This window comes from Passer domesticus, chromosome 1, assembly GCF_036417665.1.
Source record: "Passer domesticus isolate bPasDom1 chromosome 1, bPasDom1.hap1, whole genome shotgun sequence".
In the NCBI taxonomy this organism is placed as follows: Eukaryota; Metazoa; Chordata; class Aves; order Passeriformes; family Passeridae; genus Passer; species Passer domesticus.
Window position 1 is genome coordinate 125,646,027 of NC_087474.1, and position 22,386 is coordinate 125,668,412.

Below are 22,386 nucleotides of genomic sequence, written 5' to 3' on the forward strand. Positions count from 1 at the left end.
TTTCTAAGTGGATCTGCGTTCAGAAGGGTGTTAGCAGGAAACAAACATGGTATGCGGCTTTGCATGGATATTTGAATTAAACTGTTTGGTGGCCTTTTGAAGCTCTTTAGGAGTCATTGTATGAGGAAGCAGTTGCAGTGATAACAGCTACAAGGCAACAGGAGCAATAAACAGATTGTGAGCCACCCATTGGCTGCACGATGCTTCCATGAACCATTTGCAGATTAATGTTTATTGACAAGTAAATCTGCAAAGCTTTGGATCTTTCAGTGAATTATTTTCAAACAAAAGAAGCAGCTAAATATGTCCAACTATTTGGAAGAAATTTAACACTGTTAGTTGCTTAGTTGAGCATAAATTTCAAGTATGAGAATGTATGACTGCCTTACACTGGTTTCATTCTGAATTTGCTGTCTTGCTGAGGATCTGTCAGAAAGCATAATGTTTTTTGCTAAGTGTATCTAAAAGGTAAGTCAGCTTGTTCAAAAATATGTGGGAAGGAGAGTTGTAGCTGAAAAATCGTTTTGTACATTCAACATGATGAGTCATAAAATAACTTTAAATACCATAAAACACCTTTAAATACCATAAACCACAAGATATTTTCAAAAAAGCATACAGTATGTGAACACAGAGTTGTTTCTTTTTCCAGAGAGAAGAATGAGCAATGAGATATAGAAAAAGTAAAGAATAATTTACAGACTGCTTTGATGGAGACTTGTCCTTGGTATAAAGTGGGCACTAGAAGAAAAAGCAGCAACAGTTATTTTTCCACTCCTTGTAATACAGGAGCTCTGCCATGAAGGAGCTGTAACCCTGGCTGTGTACCTTACTGATTTCCTGTTACCATTCTCTCCTGTCACTTCTGACTGTCCCTTTCCAGGCTGAATTTGAGCCAATGTCACACCAGTTAATGCACACAATTTGTGTGCCTTTCTTTTTTTTACAGATTTTTATGATCTTAACATTGTAACTGTTTCTTCTGCATTACATACCTCCTTGGAAAATACTTCAGTTCATTTCAACAGATGGCCATAAGGGATTTTATGAAGAGAACATGCCAGATTAGGAATAAGATTTAAAGTATGATAGCCAAGAATAAAGTAATTATTGTTGACCGAGTCTGAGAAATCTAGACATAAGGACATTCCTTGTTATAAGGAACTAAGTGGAACAGGGCTGAGAAAGTATGTTTATAAGTCTATACGTCATTGGGGGATTTAATTCTGCCAAACTCTTAATTTTTGAATGGACTGTGAGAGGTTAGTGAACAATCCTTTAATTTCATTAGCCTGCCACTTTGAACACTGGATAAAATTGGTTTATTTATTGCTTACATTCAAACCATTTTTATTTTCAGATATTGGGATATTTTCCTCTGTGAAAGTAATAAACTTTTCATTATGATTTGCTATTTCACACTGGTCGTTACTTCTCTGCCCAGACTTGGGCTGCAGTACAATTTGTTATCCATGACAGGAGCTCCTGGTTTCACCTGGAACTTGTGGCAATTTCACAGGGTGATGAAGAAATTTTTAAACTTAGGTGGCTTATATCTGTAGTGATAGTTATTGACATTTGATGCTAGGATTTTCTTGCCTAGTTTTTGGTTTTGGGTTTGTATTATTTTCTTCCCAAAAGCCCTAAATAATTGCTATAGTATGGAATTATATGTATATAATTTGCCCTTATTATTTATAAGACAGCAAGACCAGAAATTATACGTTGCATTTTGTTGTTGCTGCTGTAGAAAAATCTACATAAACATGGGAAATATCCTGAAGGCATTATTAAGATCCAGTCAGAAAATAGTGTTTTGTTCTCTGGAAAATTCTGTTTCATCAGGAAAAAAAAGACCTTGGTCAGCAAGCTTATATTTGTGTAATGTGAGTTAACATCTCATGGAGAAAATAGGATCTTTTCCCTCACAAAAATAATCAAAACTTAACAATTTGACTGATCCCAGAAAATGTTTGTTCAGTGTTCTCAGGTTTGTGAATACTCTTTTCAAACTGATCACCCTACAAAATAGTAAGTGTCTTTTCATAGTGTATTTTTTCTCTTCTCTGTCAGTTTTGTTTAATCCTTTTAATAAGGATTCCCTAATTTTGTGTTTCAGATTGCCTTTATTTCACTCTGTATGTCCTATAAGCATTATTACAACAACTGTTTGTGTCAGTGAATCACAGATCTATGTGTCTTCTCCATGCTCAGTTATCCCTGTTTTGTAAGTGTCTTCCCAAAGTTATTGCTTCTGCTCATATTCACACAGGTACATCCCTTCCTAGTCCTGTCACTGTGGAAAATATCAAGGTGCTTTCCATTTTGTACATTTGGTTTTGGGCTGAGCCTGCCTGCAGGACCCTCTAGTCCAATCTTTTAACCATATGGTAAAGGTCTCTGCTGCAGAACATCTTCAAGATACATCTTTTATTGTCTATCAGAAATGGACACAAGCTGTACTCTTCTCCAGAGCTTTACATGGTAATTACTGTAAAATCTTTCCCCTTCGGTACTTGCAGCTGCCAGCTTGGCCCTCCTATGTCCTTTTAGAGTTCTGCTGCAAAGGTAAAGAAGAATACATGAAGAAGAGTACCTCAAGGTCTGGGAGGTCATGCATACACACCTTTGCAAAGAGGTAGCATGTTTTCTGAAAATTCAGTTAAAGAATAAAAAAGCCCTGAATCAAAGTGGAGACCCCACTGTTTCTGGAACAAAATGCTTTGTTGTGGTTAAAATATATCAAGTACAGTCAGCTGAGAAGCTGATTTTCACAGGGCAATGGAGACAGACTGACATGTTCATTCTCACCCAACAACAACCCCAAGCTGAAACGTGCTATAACAAAGCCTGAGACAGCCTCCCTGCCCAAGGATCTTTCCATTGCAGAGGGAACATTTAATTCTCTTTTTTGGAAGTCTCTGTGCTGCTCTGTCAGAGAACAGAGTGGAGGAGGTATTCTGTGAACACAAGGCTACTGTTTGTGCCTGTCTGGACTGGGGAAATGAAGCCCTGAAACTCCCCCAAACTGTCTATAGGAATCAGCACATAGGTGCCAGAGAGCTCCACAGGGAGCACAGCCCTCTTGCACTGCCTCCATGGCACAAGAAATGACTGTACACTTTAAATGCCTTTAGAAATTTGCATTTTCAGAGCCTTGAATTGTGATTTATTATATTTACATGCAAGACAAAGTAAAGAACAATACAAAAAAAAAAAAAACTAAGGAGTGGGGGAGAGCTGTTGCCTGCCCGGCATGTTTTCATAAAAGCTGCCCCCCTTCTTGCTTATAGACTGAAATAACCCTTGCAGCTACTGTGTTATGGATGTGTTTTAGGCTTGGGTCATAGAGCATGCATGATACCCTAGGGCCTGAATCTGCCTGTGTGCTCCTCAGTACTGAGGCTTGTGATCTGCCCCTGAGGTACAGCTGATGTTAAACCAATCATGATTGTTAAAAACGAGTGTCTCTTCTCCACCCAAACCTGCCATGGTGATAGGTTAGGCTACAGCTGTGCTTAGTCCTGCACCAGCACATCAAAGACCTGGAAACCTCTAGAGGTGATGGGGACAACAATGCTTAGCTCTGGACAAAAATTAGAAATGTCTCACAGTAGATCTGTCACAACAGAGAGAGTTTCAAGTCTGTTTGCTTTACGGCTTCACAATCTCTTCCCTTCCAGCAGTTTGTTCCTCCCTTCTTGGTCCTTTGCTGCAGCCAAAGAGGTTTGTGTGTTGTCAGCTGCCTGATCCCCTAGAACTCCAGTGGTAGCTCTTCTGCAGAAGCTCTGTGCAAAATTACTCACCTCCAGAGAATCTACTTACTGTAAATTGTGTTACACACTCAGAGTAACCTAATGATTTTAGAGATGCCCACTATAGTTCTGGATTTTAAAGTAATGGCAGCAGTTTGAGAGATGAATAATTTCCTTTTTCTCTGGAGTAGAGGATCAGCTCTATGCCATTTAACACCATACTGCTTAAGCTGACCACGCTTCCCAGGGAAGCCACAGCAGCAGCCTGACAGAGTTCAAGAAGTTTTGGACAGTACTCATGGGCACATGTTGTTACTCTTGGGGATGATGCTGAACAGGGCCAGGAGTTGGACTCAGTGATCCTTGAGGGTCCCTTCCAACTCAGCATTGTGATTCTGTGCCTTCTGAGACCAGAATAGTTTAGTTCCCATATTATTTGCAGGAAAGTTTTTTGTAAGCCATAGAGCTCTTCACAGTGAGACACTCTGCCACTGTCAGCATCTCACTGTGCCTCTTACTCTTCATTTATGTGCTCTCAACTGGTAACCCCGGTGCACTGCTGCATAAAGCAATAACTGATGTATATCTGGTGCTTGGACCCCACCCTCCATTTCAATGTAAATGTACAGAACATAACCTGACTGTACTCTAGCAGGGGCTAGAAACTATCCTATGGAAGTCAGCACTCAGATCTTCCAAGAGACCTGCTCTGAACAAAGACTAGAGGTGTATCCTTAGAGTGTGAGATGAGAATTGAGCTCATTTAGCAGCTTTGAATTCCTTCACGATCCCTCTTTGTGAGAAAGACACAATATATCTGTTTCATTACACAAGTTGAATTTGTAATTTGTAATCCTATACTTCTGCTTTTCTTAAACTGCAGAGGCAGATAATGCATTGATTTCAGATGACAGAGCTAATAAATGCACAGTTTGTTAGAATCATATCTATTTACTTCTTTATTTAGGCAGTTTAGACTAACTTAAATTAGTGTTTACTTCTTTTCTCCTCTCTTGACAAGTAGCAGGATGACAAGAGCTTGTGTTCAGGCTATTCATAGCAGAGCACTTTCATATCTGTCAGGTTTTTCTTCTCCTTCTCATGACATAAGGATAGCATAAAGAAATGCCAGTGATCCATTATTTGTTTTTAATAGTAAATCCAGTCCGGTGCTTCTAAATGGAAATTTTACATGAATAACTGTACAGTTGGCAGCAATTTGTCATTGAGCTGAAATGCATGGCTTTCTCAGGCCTTTCTCAGGTCAGTTTTTAATCTGGGGAGCTCTTGGATGTAACTTTGTGATAATCCAGTACATAATTTCATTTAATTTTTACATACATTTACAACTAAAAATATATATTTAGGTATTGGTGTTTATGTTGTTGCTTTCCCCTACCACGTTTACAGAAATAATTTATGGTGACAGCTGTTTAAGATGGCTATTTTTCTGGCTCCCGTTGGCCTTGGAAAAGCAGCAGGAGTTTTATGGCACATCTTCAGACTCCTACCCTAGGCAATGCTGTGTAACCAGTGTCCTCAGTCTATGTTATATTCCTTGTTTCTTTCCAGTCTATAAAATAACAAATGAAATGCAGTGCAGTTAGCTATCTGCAATTCATAAACTTGCTAAAGTGTTTAGTTCATCTTGAAGTATCCTAAGCTGTGACATAAAAAAAGAAAATCTCAGACCAGTAGTGCCTTTGCATGTGATTTGTGTGCCTACCCTGGCTGCTCAATGCATTGGAGTTTCTCTGGGCAAAGCTGCTGTCATGGCTCTGTTAAGGCAAAATGTCAGGCAGTCTCCCCACCTTCTCCCTTCTGAATTTGATAAGAATATTTTTTTCCTCTTATTTTTTTCTTTTTTGGGTCTTTTAAGGCAATAATCATTGGAATCCATGCGATAGCCTATGACACCACAGCTGTTGCCAATTCCACTTTCTGTATTTATGCAAGGCCTCTGGGGCTCTGGTGAAGGAACATTTTGAAGCCAGAAAGAATTACCCTGCATTCATTTGGATTACAATGCATTTTTTAATATGTATCTTTTTACAAGGCCTTTATTCTTATAGCAATGAGGAGAAGAGTGGAAAATTGCCTATATTTTGGGGTAATTTCTAGAGTTTTTTCCCTACTATTTCATGAAAAGCACAAAAGTCTTTACATGCTTGGACTAAAGCCAATAGCCTCCATTTCTTTTTGAACGAGAATGACACCCTCTTTCGTTTACACCTGTAGTGTCTGAGGCACTGGCCTTCAACTGCTTTGCCTCACTCCTAAAAGATACTTACATACCATAAACCTGTATCAAATAGAATTTCTCAAGCTGGCTTCTTTAAGGGAAAGAGTAGATCAAGAGAAGAAAAACAACTGATGGGAGGAAGAAAGTATTACAGGAAGTGAAATGCAAATTACGGGTAACTGAAAGAAAAATGCTAACCCATTCCATGTCCTGCTGAAAAGTTGCTGTTGGATTTGGTTTTGTTTCATTTTTTTTTTCCTCAAAGATGATATATAATGGCAGAATATGCCTTTGCATTCGGTTCTCACTTGAATCTTTTCTGTCTAGGTAAAAAATAATTCCTAGAAGTTATAACCAAAAAAAACATTTTCTTCCCAATCAGAAGTTCAATAAGCTCAGCCCTTGATTCACAGGGGATATTTTCCAGGCCTAATCATATTTGTAGTGTAGGTACAGAGATGAAGCTGAGGCTGTAAGTTGACTCTATCTGGCTGAAGAAAAAAGCCACGCTGTGATCTCCTCTTTTTTATTTCCCCCACAAAGGGTGGCATCTGTAATGTAATCTGTTCTGAATACTATGTGCATTTTGACTGAGGAATGGAGGTATGTAACCATTTTTAATGTTCTGTAGGAATGGCCAGTTACCAAGCATGAAAGCATCAGCCAAAGGCCTGCAATAGATCTATAGCTCCTCCCTGGCACTGCGGGCTCATATTGCTGAAGAACACAAACAGATAACATTGGGATGAAGGAAATAACTCAATTTACTTGTTAGTAATGAAATTACATTGACAGTTCAGGAGCTGAAAGCTGTATTCCACGAGAAAGAGGAATGAATGTCTTGTAGAACTTTTGTAGGAGGAGACAAAATACCTCCTACAAAAAGAAGGCAGTGCATTATAGGGTTTTCTGGCCAACTTCTAGCATTCTAGCACCTTATGTTTCCTAAACCATTGAGTTGGGGTTTTTTTGTTTTTGTTTTTGTTTTTGTTTTTGTTTTTGATTTTTTTTGGTGGTTTTTTTTTTGTTTTTTTTTGTTTTTTTACATTTAATTTTAAAAATGGTGCAAGAATTCAAGCTTAGGAATAGGCTAGCTTTTCCAGACATGAAGGTAGTATAATTAGTTTTCCAACTGGGCCTCTACTGTAACCTGGTGAGAGTTTGTACTTATTTTTTTGCTTATGGAAGGAAATGGGTTTAAATAGAAAACTATATGTCAATTGTACTCTTACAAAATAATAAATGATTATTTATTTAAGATTTGTGGGAGAAGTAAGATCTATTATTAGAATAAGTCATATAGTTGGAAAAAACAGACAGGATTTTATGCCCATAAACCCTTTTTCAGGTCTGAAATAGAAGTAGTTATCTTCAAAGCTAAATACACATGAAGCAGGGTTATTTTGAGTTTTTTGTTGCTAATCATTTGAAGCATCTTAGCAGGAAATCAGTAGCTGAAACTTCAGTTCTTCCTGTGAAATTTCTGAACCTTATTTCTCATGAAATTATGAAATTTCAAATCTGAAACGCATAAAGTGCATAGTACTGTTGTCAGGAAAGATAGGCCTGATGTATTTAATCCTTTTATTTGTCTGCTTTGATCAGGGTTTAGGGACCTTGGCCATTTAATTTTAATTCCTTCAGAAGGCACATTGCAAATGCTGAGCACAAAAATATATATGAGTGAATGAGTGGTCGAGCTATCAATGTATGAATGGAATTAGACCAGAAAGGAAAGCACTGCTTGGTTATTACGTTCCAAAAGCTAAGAAGGAGGAAGAGAAAACAGTGCTAGTAGAAAGTGAAAATCTTGAGGCTTGCATGGTCTGTGAAAGACTGAGAAGAGTCTGTCTTCAAGCCTAACTTGAGGTCTTGTGAATCAGCAGAAGGACCTGCCTGCGGGTCTTTACTAACTCATTGTTTTAGCATTTGAATCTAATACATGCCTTTTCACATCATTTGGGTGAGGTCAATATAGTTCCCATTTTCTGGACAAAGGAGCAAGAGCCAAGATGATTCCCTTTCCTCAGGCAAAACATTCCACTTTGTGATATCTGAAAATGTAAAAGTACCAAAAGGTCTGTCCTTGTGTTTTTGTGATTCGGTATAAACTTTCCACGTGTGCTGTGAATACATGTATGCTGGATTTTGCTGGAATGTGGATGTGTTCCCTCCCTACAGTAGATGCCCCTGGTCTCTTTTTTCATCCTTAGGCTCCAGGCTTTCAACAACACGTAAGAAAGGGAACATGACATTTTCCTGCTTCTGCTACCTTGGCATGTATGATCTGTACCAAAGAAATTGTCATTCCAAAGGCTGTTTTTAATGTTGCTAATGTAGCAAGTCATCTTTATGCCTAATAAGCAGCCAAAATCTTGTAAATTCAAAATTTACAGAGTTCTTATGAAGCCCTAAGTGACTTCTGACTTAAAGAAAACACACTGTTGCTGAAGCTCCACTGTTCATATATTCTGTATTTGAAAACCTCTATTCCCCCTCATAAGACAGACACATAATTCAACACTTCTGGAGTGTGAAGATTTAGTTTTACAATGCAACAAAGAGGTAGTTTATTATGTGGCTTCTTATTATGAAAGCTTTATAAATAACTGGTGGCATCTAAAATTCTCTATCCTCAGGTTTCACAAAGAAACACCAAAAATCCCTCACAAAACCAAATTCAATCAGGTTTTCCATTCAGATCTGTGAACTTTGTAGTTGTCCCTTATTAATGCCTTTAAGTTTCAGCTTTCATATTTTCCATATTCTGTACTGCATTTGTATGTAACTCTGAACTTCATATCAAGTGCTAGCAAGTTCTCTTTACAGTTTAGTTAGACAAAATAATCCTTTACCAGCCTGAGAACCAAGAACACTGTTGCAACTTCATGCCCAAAAAATACAAACAATGGAAAATTGAGGAGAGCAGACTGAGAGGATGGGACTTCATAACCTGAAGCTGTAATTGGACAATTAACCCCAATATGTAAATGGACCAAAACTTATAAAAGTGTGAAAATGTGAGACCTGCCGTCCATCCTGGGTGGAGCCGTGGCCAGGCTCTTGTACTGCCCAAGGTGAATCCTTTGGAGGTTTTTTAATAAATACCTGCCTTATTCCTTTAATACTGTCCAGCCTCTGTTCTAGGTAGCCTCTTAAGGCATCATTATATCTGGGGAATGGAAGTGGACATATCTTAGAAGCAGCAATTTTGCAATAGACACGTTGTTATCATCCAGTGTGTATTCTTGGCTGAAGTATGTCTTCCCTTTGTTTTTCAGTCATGTGTGCTTACAGTCCACAAAGTCAACAGACATCTGAAGGTGTCTTTAGTGCAACTCAATCTGTCTGAATAGGATGATTGAAAAGGAATGTTTGTGTATGGGGCAAAAGGCAGACTAACTCTTACCTTTCTGTGGCAAAATAAACTAAACTCATGAGATTATGAGATCACCATAAAGCACTCACAAAACCTTACACTAAGCAAATTTATCATTTATATAAATTTAAGAGGAGAGAAGTGACCCTTTCTTTTAGTCTCATTTGCCAAATTTCTGATCAGATCAATTGGTACAGTAATTCTGCAAAGCACATCAATATAATTAGCAAGAATAAAATGTAAACAATATGTTCAATAGTGAACAAGCATTAGTAAATATTATAAAGACTGAAAAATAAAACAAATATTGTATTTGGGATTAGCACTTTGAACAATGGAGCCACAGAATAAAATCGGTAGACTTTGATGAAATTGTGATTTCATTGGACCAATGATTATGCATCATAGCAAGAAAAAAGAACTCTGTAAGGAACTTGTTTTGATTTGAGACATTTTCAGAGGGCTATTTTAATTTAATTAATGAAAAATCATAGGTTAATTGCCTTCTGCTTTAATGTGAGGGTATTATGCATGCAGGCATATTTTATTTATATCTTGACTGTTTGATGTACACAATCAATTCAAAAAGGGATAATGAAGAAGTGTTCCACCCTGTGTGGAATAATAATTAGAGACTCTAGTGCAGGTTTTTTTTTTAATTAATTGTGCAGTTCTGTAAACATGTTTGACATAGTGCTGAGAAAAGCATTTGTCAAATTTTGCTCTTCTTCTTCTTCGTCTTCTTCGTCTTCTTCGTCTTCTTCTTCTCTTCTTCTTTGTCTTCATCTTTGTCTTCTTCTCCTTTCTTCTTCTTCCCATCCCTTCTACCCCCATCCTTTTTCCCTTGTAGTCAAAATACCTCGTATGGCACTAACCCTCACTGCCTCAGCACCAGCCTGACTTTGCAGGAGACAGCTGTAGATCAGTCAACATGGCATTGAGGAAAATATGCCCTTTGAAGAGGTGATATTATGGGAAGTATGTATTATATTGATAACAGCAATATTAAAGACCCTTTGGAAGGGTCTGGGAAAGATGCTGAGCTATAATAAGGCTCTGTATCCTATAAAAGCCACCAGGACGTATTGGGCAGAGCAGTCACTGGGGCAACAGGAACACCAGATCTTCCCAGCTGAGGTCATGCAAGCTCTGGATACATGCAAGTAGGATACTGCTAACAGCATGTTTGTCTTGCTGAAGGTAAAATGAGCGTTCACAGGATAAATCCAGCCACCTGATCTTGAGAATTATGAGCTCTCACTAAAGGTGTTTTTCCTGACATACTTTTAAAAGACAGAAGGTAGAGACAAAGCAATAAAGTGAAGACAAAGAAAACACCCTCCAAATCTTCAGTTCTCTTGAACCATGCAGGGAAGAGGGGAGCTGTTGAATTCATTGGTCCCAGAGCATGTTGGAAAGTGGGAGGCAGAAGGGCAAAAGAGTACTTGAGCTCATGTGGGCATGTACATATGTCCATTCACGCTTCCCTTGGTAGCTGGGAATTGTGAGATCAGGAAATAATGCCTGATCTCAGCAACTCTTCAGTGGTCTTCTGAAAGTGTGCAGTGGAAGGATTACTTCCAAGGCTGTAGCATGTCTGGATACTTGGACTGTACTCAGACTTGCATTCAGCAAAGTGAGCCTGCACCTCAAATCCTGTTTTCAGTTTTGGGCCCCTCACTACAGACAGACATTGAAGAGCTGGAGAATGTCCAGAGAAAGGAAAAGGAGCTGGTGAAGAGTATGGAGGACAAGTGTGATGAGGACCATCTGAGGGAGCTGGGATTGTTTAGCCTGCAAAAAAGGAATCTTACAGGGTGCCCTCTCTACAACATCCTGGAAGTAGCTTGCAGCCAGGTGGGGGTCAGTCTCTTCTTGCAGGTAACAATTACAGGACACAAGTAAATGGCCCCAAGTTGTGCCAGGGGAGGTTTAGATTTGATATTAGGAAAAATTTCTCTGCTGAATGTGGGGTCAGGCATTGGAACAGGCTGTACAATGAAGTGGTGGAATCAATGTCACTGCCCGTGGAAGTGTTCAGAAATGTGTGGATGTGGCATCTGGGAATATATTTTAATGGTGAACATGGTGATTGTGGATGAACAATTGGATTTCACCATCTCAGAGGTTTTTTGTCAACCTTAATGATTCTATGGTTCTATGATACTTAGATCTATGGAGAAATGAAGATTCCTAGAAATAGGTGTCTTCACTTGGCGCGTTCTCTGCCTCCCTGACATCCTCGCTGTTTGAAGGCTGAATTAATTTGCATTGCTTTTGCGAAAGTTTGTCATGAAACAGAGGACTTTGCTGGTTTTGTGGTCTCTGTATTGCGTAGTAATATGATGGCAAAGAGGTTTCCGTGTTTCTGATTCCATAGTTGTATCTATACACATTCATGCAGACTCAGTCTCCCCTCTATTATCTGCTAGGAAAGGGAGCATAAACAATCTTAGTTTATGTCTGTTCCACTGCTCGATAGACCCTCACCAGTGGGAGCAGACAGTCAAAGTACCTTATATGTAGAGGACACGGATGTTGAGATCACAGGCCACTTGCAAACGGCTGTTCTTTTTTCCCAACAGAAAATATATGCATTGTTTGATTTTTTCATTTTGTTTCAACACAGCATAATCAATTCCTCATACACGATGAGCTCCTTTTAAGTACTGAGATCCCAGAGGAAGATCTCCTAGTTTCATTTGGCTTTTCTTGGAATAATCTTAGTCCTCACAATAAAATAATAAATCTTGTTAATTCATACTTAGTAGGCCATTGTATTTGAAAGATTTTAGATGCCATAAATAAAGGCTTATCTTGGATTTCTCTCTTACATTTATAAGGAAATATCAAAAGCTTTTTACAGAACTGAAGTTTGAAAAATCACTTGAACTAGTGTAATTCAAGGGCTAGATCACTCTTTTGTCGTGTGTATAAACAAAGCAAAACCTGTTAAATAAACATTATTGGTGAGAAACTCTTATACAAATCTATCAATATTAAATCCCTAGCAATGGGTATTTGGAAGGGAGGTTTGGAATGGAGCATGGTCATCTGCTATTTTCTGACTAGAGTTCAATACTTTCCTGAAAAAGCAAAAAAACTACGAATATATGGTTAAAGCAAAAGAGCCAAGAGTTCATCTCAATACAGAGATAGTAAAGATGTTGATCAGAATTTTTCTGTGTTTCTAGCTCTGTAATTAGAACCATGGGCTTCCTTAAAATTGCTGTCAGGTAAATTAAAGAAAGCTGCATATCCATTAAATAATTATTTCAGTATCCTACATTTGAGTTTGTTGAACTTCTGGCTGTGTACAATTTACATGATTCTCGCAACTGATCCCAACTGACCTGTATTCTAATGATGTGAATATGAATTTCTCAGGCATGTCCTCCCAGGCCTAATAACTTCCCTTAATAACATAGGTAAGCCCCTAAAATTTCAATTATCCATTTTGCCATTGGTAAAATTTCCAAGAGTTCAAGTGAGGCCCATTACTGAACATGAAGACAAATCACTGTTCAGCCACCCCCAAAGGATCTGAGTTATTATCTACTTGGATATAAAATCATCTAACCTAAAATTATACAAAATGATTTCTCTATCAAGTACTTTAGCTGAAATGTGTTATCTATTTTTGAAGAATTTGCTATCTTGGTTTTAATAAGTGGCAAAGAAACCAATAAAAATCCAGGTACTTCTCTCAATTGTTGTTTTTCTTTATTTTAAAATTGTCTTGGATGCTATTTCAATATTGCATTGATTCAACAGAAGTGACCAAGCTCAGTCTCTTGCTGTATTTTTGTCTCCTTACATAAATAAATTTACTAGATCTGAAATCTATGTCCTCTTTGAGTAATTACATTATCATATTTCTTCTGAATAGCACACACTAAAGAGAGTACTTCAGTTTCTCACAGTGATCAAGGTTTTCTATGAAACAGTTCCTGGAGCTCTCCTTTTACATTCTCACATATGATAAACTTAGAAGCCATTATCAGTTAGAGGATGTTGCTAATTGTGGCACTGTGGTATAAACCACTCTCACTTTCTAACTGATGTTCCTTTGCTCCCTCAGTCAAGGGCCATATCCTCTCTTGCAATGGAGCACTGTGTTGGTTGTCCTGACCCCAAAATCCTTTCCTTAACTGCTTTTCTTTCTTATAAACACCATAGATAATCCTGATTCTTAGATTTAGTTTTGTTAAAATGCATATTGCTAAAATAAGCCAGTTTTCTCTTTGAAACTGCTCTGTTCTTTTTAACTACTCCATGGATTTTTTTATATGATTGCCAAAATCTACCTCCAAGATTTTCCTCTTGGCTGCTGAATATAGCACTGGACAAAGAAAAGATTACTGCCTGGAAATATCCCCAGAAGATGACACTTCCCTTTTTAAAGATTTGTAGATTTACCACTTTTTAATCCATTTAATCTGTTCTAGATAATGCTCATAAAAATCAGAAAATAAAATGTTTAAGTGAAACTCAGAGAGCTTCTAACTTCATCAGAATGAAGCAAGACTGTGTCAGAAGGTTTTAGAAGCTAATGTATATCTATCCATAGAGAAATCTTAGGCAGCCAAATTTAGAATTTCATCAAAAAATGATACAAACTTTGTCTGATAGCACATTTTTTTTTCCATCATACAAGGCATACTGTGGTATTCACATGTCCTCTGAACAGAGAGAGGCCTTGAGACAAGCACAGAAGAAGGAAAACATAATTCTTATCTTGCTTGCTGTGCTGAAGTAGAAGGCAATATGGAAATTGTTTACCCAAAGTGAGGATGTTTTTTTTCCTTGGCCTATCAGGGCCAAGAGTGTGTCTGTGTCAGACTGTCACAAGACAGGCACAAGAGAATCAAGGATGAGTGCAGTTCTGTGCAGTTGTGAGCAAAAATAAGTACAAGGCAGATTCAGTTAGATGCAATGTACATAGTATAGAATAATAAAGTCATTATTTAGCCTTCTGATGATGGAGTCAGATGTATCATTCACTCCCCTTCATCAGGAGTCGCCCATGCATCAATAGCATACAACATATAACTTATTGTTACATAAAGTTTAATAGATGCTTATGCTGGTTTTGCACAATTACTGAAAATACTACCATATTGGCATAGTATTATGCTTCTTCTTGTAATATAGTATGAACCTAAATGACAAACTGCAACGTCAATAACATAGAGGGTGTTTGATTTTGGTAATTAGCAATTTTAGTAATAAGAAAGGGGAAAACAGAGATGGAGTAAAAACCCCCAAAGCCAACAACAAAACCAAAAAATATTGCCCTGAAGTGGGTTAGTTGTTGTTTCTGTAGGAGACAAGAGAAGTATCAGGAACAAGCCTAAGAAAACTGTAAAATGCTGCTTTCTGGGGACTGTCTAGCATGAGGAGAGCAGAAAAAGTCCCTGAGCTGGCTGGGCTGTGTTTGGGGCCTGTGGATTGATGGGGTTGCGAACCCCTCTGAGGAGAAGGTGTTGTGAGCTGTCCCAGCTCTGGTAATTAGATAGGTTCAGCAGCCTTTATGAGTGGCTTACGTTTACTGATTAATGTTCCACTTGTGCACAGATGTGATTTAGCTTTCTGCTGAATAAACACAACATGGGGATGGAAAGGTGATAACTGCCATACTCAGCAAAAAAGAAGGAGCCTATAAATATGCCAGTGGGTCAATAGAAGTGATTTCATTCTGCCTTCACAAGACTGCTGATGAAGTCTGACAGGGAGCTCTACTTCATTAATGCATCACAATGGTGAAGAAAGCCTGAAGGGCAAAAAGAGCCACCTGCAGCAGATTGGAGCCTGGGCTGCAGCTGTCAGAGAACAGCCAGGGAGAAATGAAAAGGGCTGCAACGAGGAAATAAAGAGGATATCATAGGAGCATAGGGTGTGTTTTTCACTCCTGCCTCAAACGGCTGATAGGGGATGCACAGCGCTCAGGGCACTGACTGCAGATGAAACTGTACTGCTGATCAGAAACAATTCATGCAGGAAGCCCTGGCAGTGTGAAGGATGTTTTGGTTAAGGCACTGGACAGAAAGCTCTAAGTCTAAGGATGGGTAAATGCAGCTTAATGATTTATTAAAAAATAAGTGTCTACTGAAGAAATAATGCTCACGACACAACAACAAAAATAATACATTTGTGAGAAAGCACTGGGAAAGGTATCATATAGTCAGTACATATTTGGGAAGTGCTGTTACTTGCTCTGTTTTTGAAGGTCTTCCCACGAGCTGCCTTTCATGCTGGTGTCTCTACTATCTTCCCAGCCTCTGAAACTGAACTTCCTGCCTGTCTGAAAGGAGTATGTTGCTGAATAAACAAACCACCACAGAGGGTAGGAAAAAAAAAAAAAGGAAAAAAAATATAAGGATATGATTGACCTCTACTGAAAATAACCTCTCCAAAAGCCATCCATAGACCTGGTTCAAATTGCACAGTGGTGACATATCATAGGACATGAGAATAGTCCCCATGGCCACTGGGAGCCATTAAACTCCCTCAACCTAGAACTGTAGGTCAGCAGCCACAGGGAAGCCCATGAAAAGGTTCCTTCACTTTGTGGTGTTTTGGGTGGGAAGTGTGGAAACAAACAAATAAGGACAAAAAAGTTCAGCCATACCTCCGAACTTTTGGCCTGACTCGTTCACATCTGCCCTGATGTTTTCATGTTGTCACAAAATCTGATCACAAAGCCCCAGAAACACCCCAAAACAGTCTGATTTTCCTGAGATCAGTATTAAACCAAACATTGACTCTGTCTGCATACCCATTTCCTGTTCCTTGCACCTGGATCCTGTTTTCAACCACTGGCCTTACCTGAATCACAAGAGAGTGATCTATGGTCTACTTGTTAGGTGCCTGCTTTATTTTATTGAATTTTTTATTTATTTCCCTATTGTGTTCTTATCCTGTGTGCACAGTGCCAGAAAGGAGGTACAGACAGATTGCTTACTGATCCTTTTGAATGCTTTCAGAAAATCCAAAGATTTCTTTTTCTCCTTTTACCCTGCTGGGCTGTCTTTCTCCATCACTATGGTTTCTACACAGATAATTATTACTTACAGACAGAAGTAAATTACTTACTTTCACTAACTGAAAAGATCTGAACTTTCCACAATGTGTTTCAAAATTATTTTTTCCATCTCCAACACTTGTAACCAGACAGAAGCAAAAGCTGAATCTATCACCTGTGGTACTTCCAATTTTACACAGAAAAATGCCACTCTTGTTACACTAGATTTTAAATGAGATGGTCTGCTACAAAGCTGACTTCCTGAGGTGAAAGAGAAAATCCTTAATATAAAGATATTATAATAGAGAGGAGGCTATTGAATATATTTTTGTACAAGCCACAGCTTGGGAGATTAAAATTAGAGGCACTTAGAAAACTGCTTATAATCCTCAGAGGGCAGAGATCAGTACTATACAGTTCTGAATCCTCCCCAGCTGACTGTTCCTCACTCGGCTATTCAGTGACTAATGACATATTCAGATGACACAGCTTGAGCTGCAAACACTTATGAGGATGGTGCAGTCAAGAAAATGAACTTAGAAAAGCTAAAAACAGATGAAGAGCAGTCGCCAGGCATGCGGATCTGCCGTTTCTTTTGTGGGAGCGAGGAATTAGCTTTTTGCAGGGCCATCACTCCCTGATTTGCTGTTGGGTTAGGTCTTTGTAAGGGAGAAAGCTGAAACCTCTCCCTGAGCATGGATTGTTAGGTGTCACCTGTAAATGGGGCCACCCTAGGTCATGGTAGGAGAAGTTTCCAATGGGTTTGTGCCCCACAGAGCAATTCACAGAGCCTCCAGCAATGACACTGCCTTTTCTTAAGTCTCCTGGTCTTAGGAGAAGGACGGGGTCGTATCCTTGACCTCTCTTTCCTTTAAGATCTCACAAGGTCATGGAGGTCCAGGCACATGGCAACATCCACACACATGGAAAAGATGTGGCAGGGAGAGCCAGTGATACAATGGGTGCCCATTCTCTTGTGTGGCAAACTAGATGGGAGTGGTTCTCTCTGTTTCTCCACATTAGTCAAAGTGTTTTCCCTTAAAATCTGTTTTGAGGAATGTCTCCCTCCATGGAGCTTCCTGGGGCTGGGATACATGCAGAAATCCTTGGCAGCATAAAGCAGCAGAGTTAAGATTCATATGGACAATAATGGAGTTCACCTCTCTGCTGGCAGCTTCAGTCATCTTTAGCAGTACTCAAAATAAGCAATTTGGACCACACAACAAATAGATCAAAAAGCAGCAAACTCAGTTAAGGTACAAAACCCACTGATGACCAAATAATTTCACAAGTCTGACATCTGGCTTAAGCAGTTGCTTTACAAAGGCTGCTGTCATGGAGATGCAATTGATCAGTCATTCTGCTCTCAGGTTATACCCAGAAAACAACCCAAACACTGGATCCCACCAGCTGTATAAGCAACCAGGCTTTCCAGTGGGACAAATACCTTGCATGCAGTGCAAGAAGCAGCATTCCTGTGCTCTGAGGATGATATCTTATTTCAGCTCACAGCTTTGTGTGAGGGTTGTGCGTGCCTGTGTTTAAAGAGCTGCATAATGCTGACCTTGAGGGACTGCATCTTCTCAGGCCTCTCTCCCATCAAAGCACGAGAATTCTCTAGCCTTGACTGGAATAGAGATGTGACACATGTTGCATTCAGAAACTGATGTCTCAAAATACAAACTGCATCCATTGACATAATTTGGCCCCCTGTGAGAAGTGAAAAACCCCAAGACACTGTTCTGGAGGCTCAGTGCAGCATATCTGCATTCCCAGCTGGATTTGAGCTTATGGGTCCCAGGGGCATCAAGTCAATATTCTAAAGCAGGAGCATTAGAGCTAAGTGCCACATTGGCTGCTGCTGCAAAGCCTCATATAAGTATTACACCTCAGTCTGCAAGGCACAAAATGTTTGGTTTCTGAGTCTATTAATATATAATGAGGATATGGTATAATTAATATAGTTTTGATTTTCCTATCACTCCACATTACTAATAGGAATGCAAAGTTATTACTCAAAAAACCTTTGCAACAAATGGCCATTTTCACTGATTAAAATGGAATTTGTGTTTTAAATGTTATTTATGGTTTTACTGAAATTAATAACTATTAGATTATTGAGCGACAAGATAATTACAAAAAGTGGTTTTACTTAAACACACTTCAGAAGCTACCTCAGGGAGATGTGCTTTGGTTTTGGTTTTTTGTTGGGTTTGGTTTTTTTTTGTTTTTTTTTTTTTTACATCTAGAATTCTTGTATCCACTTGCAGACTGAAAAATTAAAGAGTTTTTTGTTTTCATTTAAAAAATCTGAGCATTCCTGATGATTATTCCTCTTGAGGTGTGTTGAGGTTATGAAGTAATAACCTCTGTACTGTGAATTCTTTTGTAATTTGAAACATCTTTGTAAAGGTATTATCATTCCCTCACTAAAAATTAAAAGTTGATGTATCCATAGACAATGAAGCCAAATATCTTGGCCAAATTTTGCACATGAATATTGATGTTAACCCACTGTCTGTTGATTTAGAACTGTTTTAAGATTTTTAATTTTAGCCTTTACAAGTATATATGTAAATTACTACATGACAAAGCTGCATACAATTTGAATGCATTCTTCATATTGCTGTACTTGTAGAGAACTCGGTTCAGTTGCTTATACCTGATTTTTAAAATTTTTAAAAATTGCTTAATTAAGGGTATTTTGGTTTTAAACCTGAAAAGGGAATTCTTCTTTGACTTGGACTTGCACAAGGATTTTTCAAACTTCAGAGCAGCAGGAGAAGCTGACCCAGAGTGATCAAGCACTGATTTTGATCATTAAGCCCTTGAAGTTGATTTTGTGATTGGTGGGAAATTGTAGGAACACTGGAATACCATTCACTGAGGGTATGACTACACATCATTCTACCCATTTTGTGACAGCTTTGAATACAGAACTACAGGCATTAACAGGTGTTTGGTTTTTTTTTGTCCTGCATGCAACAGCTGTGCATTATCCAAAAGTTGCAGAACCTTCTCTGTAGGGCAATGTTGCCCCATTGTTTACACGAGATTTACTGCCATAAAGAACTGGTAGGTGATAGAACTTTGGTCATGAATTTCTGAAAAATTTGAAGTCTTCCAATGTCATGCCTCAGCTGGGGCATAATAATATGGGGCATTATAATCCTCAGAGGGCAGAGATCAGTACTATACAGTTCTGAATCCTCCCCAGCTGACTGTTCCTCACTCGGCTATTCAGTGACTAATGACATATTCAGATGACACAGCTTGAGCTGCAAACACTTATGAGGATGGTGCAGTCAAGAAAATGAACTTAGAAAAGCTAAAAACAGATGAAGGAATACTAGGGTGCCAGGAAAGAAATTTGGTTTTCCAGTAAATTTCAGTGGCAGAGAAGACTGTCCCAAAGAAGAACACTGAAGTGCATGAAGATCTCACATGGGTGCATTTTTTAGCTGAAGTGCTTGTCATGTTGTTCCTGTGATATTCAAAGTCTAGCTTCCAGGCTTTCAGGTCGAATAATTTCTCTTTTACACCCATGGGGTTAGAGACTGCTCAGCAGTAGGGCCTGTAGGCTCGTGGCCATGGTTATTCTCTTGAATCTGCCTCTTTCCTTGATATCGAGGCAATGAAGCATCTGCTCTGAACACAGTTAATAAATGTGTCAGGGAGAAGTTGAGGGCATCTCAAGTGAAACTGTTATTTCTTTATCTTATTTTAGGATATAGTCAATAGATATCATCACGTTTTCCTCATTAAGTGCTTCCTCATTTACAAGCTATCGGTTTCCTATCCAATCTTGGAGACAAACATCATCAAATATCAAATGATCTTGAAGTTCACAATTAGGTAGAGTGAAAATGCTGGAAATGGGAAGACCCTCAATAATTCCATGGCATCAGAAAATTAAATTTCTGCAATAACAAATTACGATATAATGAGGTCACATTAGAGGAATAAGAGACCCAGATGCCTCAATGATTTAATCTGTCTCTTCCTGTAGGCCTGCACCTAATTTTAATGAATATTTTGATAGATAACATATTTGGTTCAAAATAGGTCTTTAAAGACAGTTGTGAGTGTATTATATTTTAAAGATGCTATGATAGAAATTGATTTCATTAACTGCCTGATAAGAAAGAATCACTCTACAAATGTACTGGTATCAGCCTCACTATTATGACCCATCTGCTCTTATTGAGTGAAGTGACAGTAATATATCTTTATTGGTCTCTTCCTTGAATGCTTTAGAGGCTCATTTTCTTTGTCTAATGAAAAGCCAAGTGACACTAATGAAACAGGTATTGCATATGCCTGAACTTCAGCAGAGAAAACAGAACATCAAGCAAAAAGCTCTGTAAAGAAAATAATCAGGTGTAGATATATAAGTGAGTCAAAAAAAAAAAAAAAGGAAAAAAGAGAGAAAAGAGAGAAAAGAGAGAAAAATAATAGTCATATCAATAATGTAGATTTATTTATTTATTTTCTATTAATCAAATACAGACTTTAGTCTAATGGCAAGAACTATATGAAACTCTGAAACAGAGATTCGTTGCCCTTTTGATGAGAGTTATTTTTCAGTTGGAGAAAAATGGATCTTGTCCACAGTTTATTTATTTATATCACAGCTCAGAAGCCTTTCCCTAGCTACTGTGATATTACCTGAGGGCCAAACATAAGCAAATTTGTTCTGAGTGCTCTCAGGTGGGGTGAGGTAGCCTGTCTCATTTTTGCCTGATTTTTCCCTCCTGAAGTGTTGAAACAGTGCTCATCACTCTGATATTCAGCTCGTTGCTGTGTAATTATCAGGCCATTCCCAAAGTCCGCATTTTATCTCATGGCACACTTCAGCTACAGACTTTCAAATACATTTGCTTTTAACAAAAATGGTAATGATGCAGCTGGCATACAGATACACCAAGTTTAGGTAGTTTGTAAAAAATAGAGCATTTTGCCTGCCTTCTGAAGGGATGTGCACTTCAGATGTGTATCTGCTGAGACATCTGCCGAGCCTCTGCTCCCATGCATATGAACATGTCATTTCTCACAAGAAAATTCAAAAGTGGCCAAGGGCAGCCAAAATGAGACTTGTTTTTAGAATAAATTTTGTTGTACTCTATTGAAGGCTTTGAAAATAAGCTCTGAATTGACTTCAGGGAGAAGTAAATAGAGCAAAGCAGATGAATAATATTAGTTGGAGCTCTTTTCTTTAGAATACTTTGTCTGAACTAAACAATGGTTCAAACCTTTGTGTCATGACTAGCATTTCTTCAGATATGAAAGACCTAATAAGGGCACAATGAAACAAGAATATCATAGTCTCCTACAAAACTGTGCATGCCCAGGGCATGTTTTCTGTAGCTGACGTTTGAGAATTTAAAAAAAAAAATCTTCTCTAAATGTCCCTTTAGTCTGGGTAATATGTGAATTTTATTTATGGCAAAAAAAATTTAGAATTTTCCAAATTCTTTAGATCTTTTTTCTCTATCTAGATTCACATGGCCTAGATCAATTCCTTGTCCATGTAGTGGGGATTGATATCACTGGCTCTTAACTGTCCATGTAGAAATTTCAGAAAATTACAAGTATACAAATATCTCTGAACAAAACAAAAGATCTTACCTGGAAAGACTGGTGTAATTTCACAGCCAGGAAATACCTGACTAAAGTATCCTACAGTCTTGTATCTACCAGCTGTGTTCATACACTATAATAAAGACTTTAATCTACATGATTCACAACAGTTTTTATTAATTGTTTTGTGAGTGGTCCCATATGTCATTTAATGCTTATTATCCAAAAGGCTACACTGACCACAAATATATTCCTTTTTCTGGGTCTTTAATCTGATTCTGATATCTGTGTCTTTGTAGATATTAATGAATTTTCTTATACAACACATCAGGCAGGTAATAGGATGGTGTCTCAGGTTTACAAATGGGGAACAAAGTCATTGACACCAAAGCCAAAATTGCCCTGT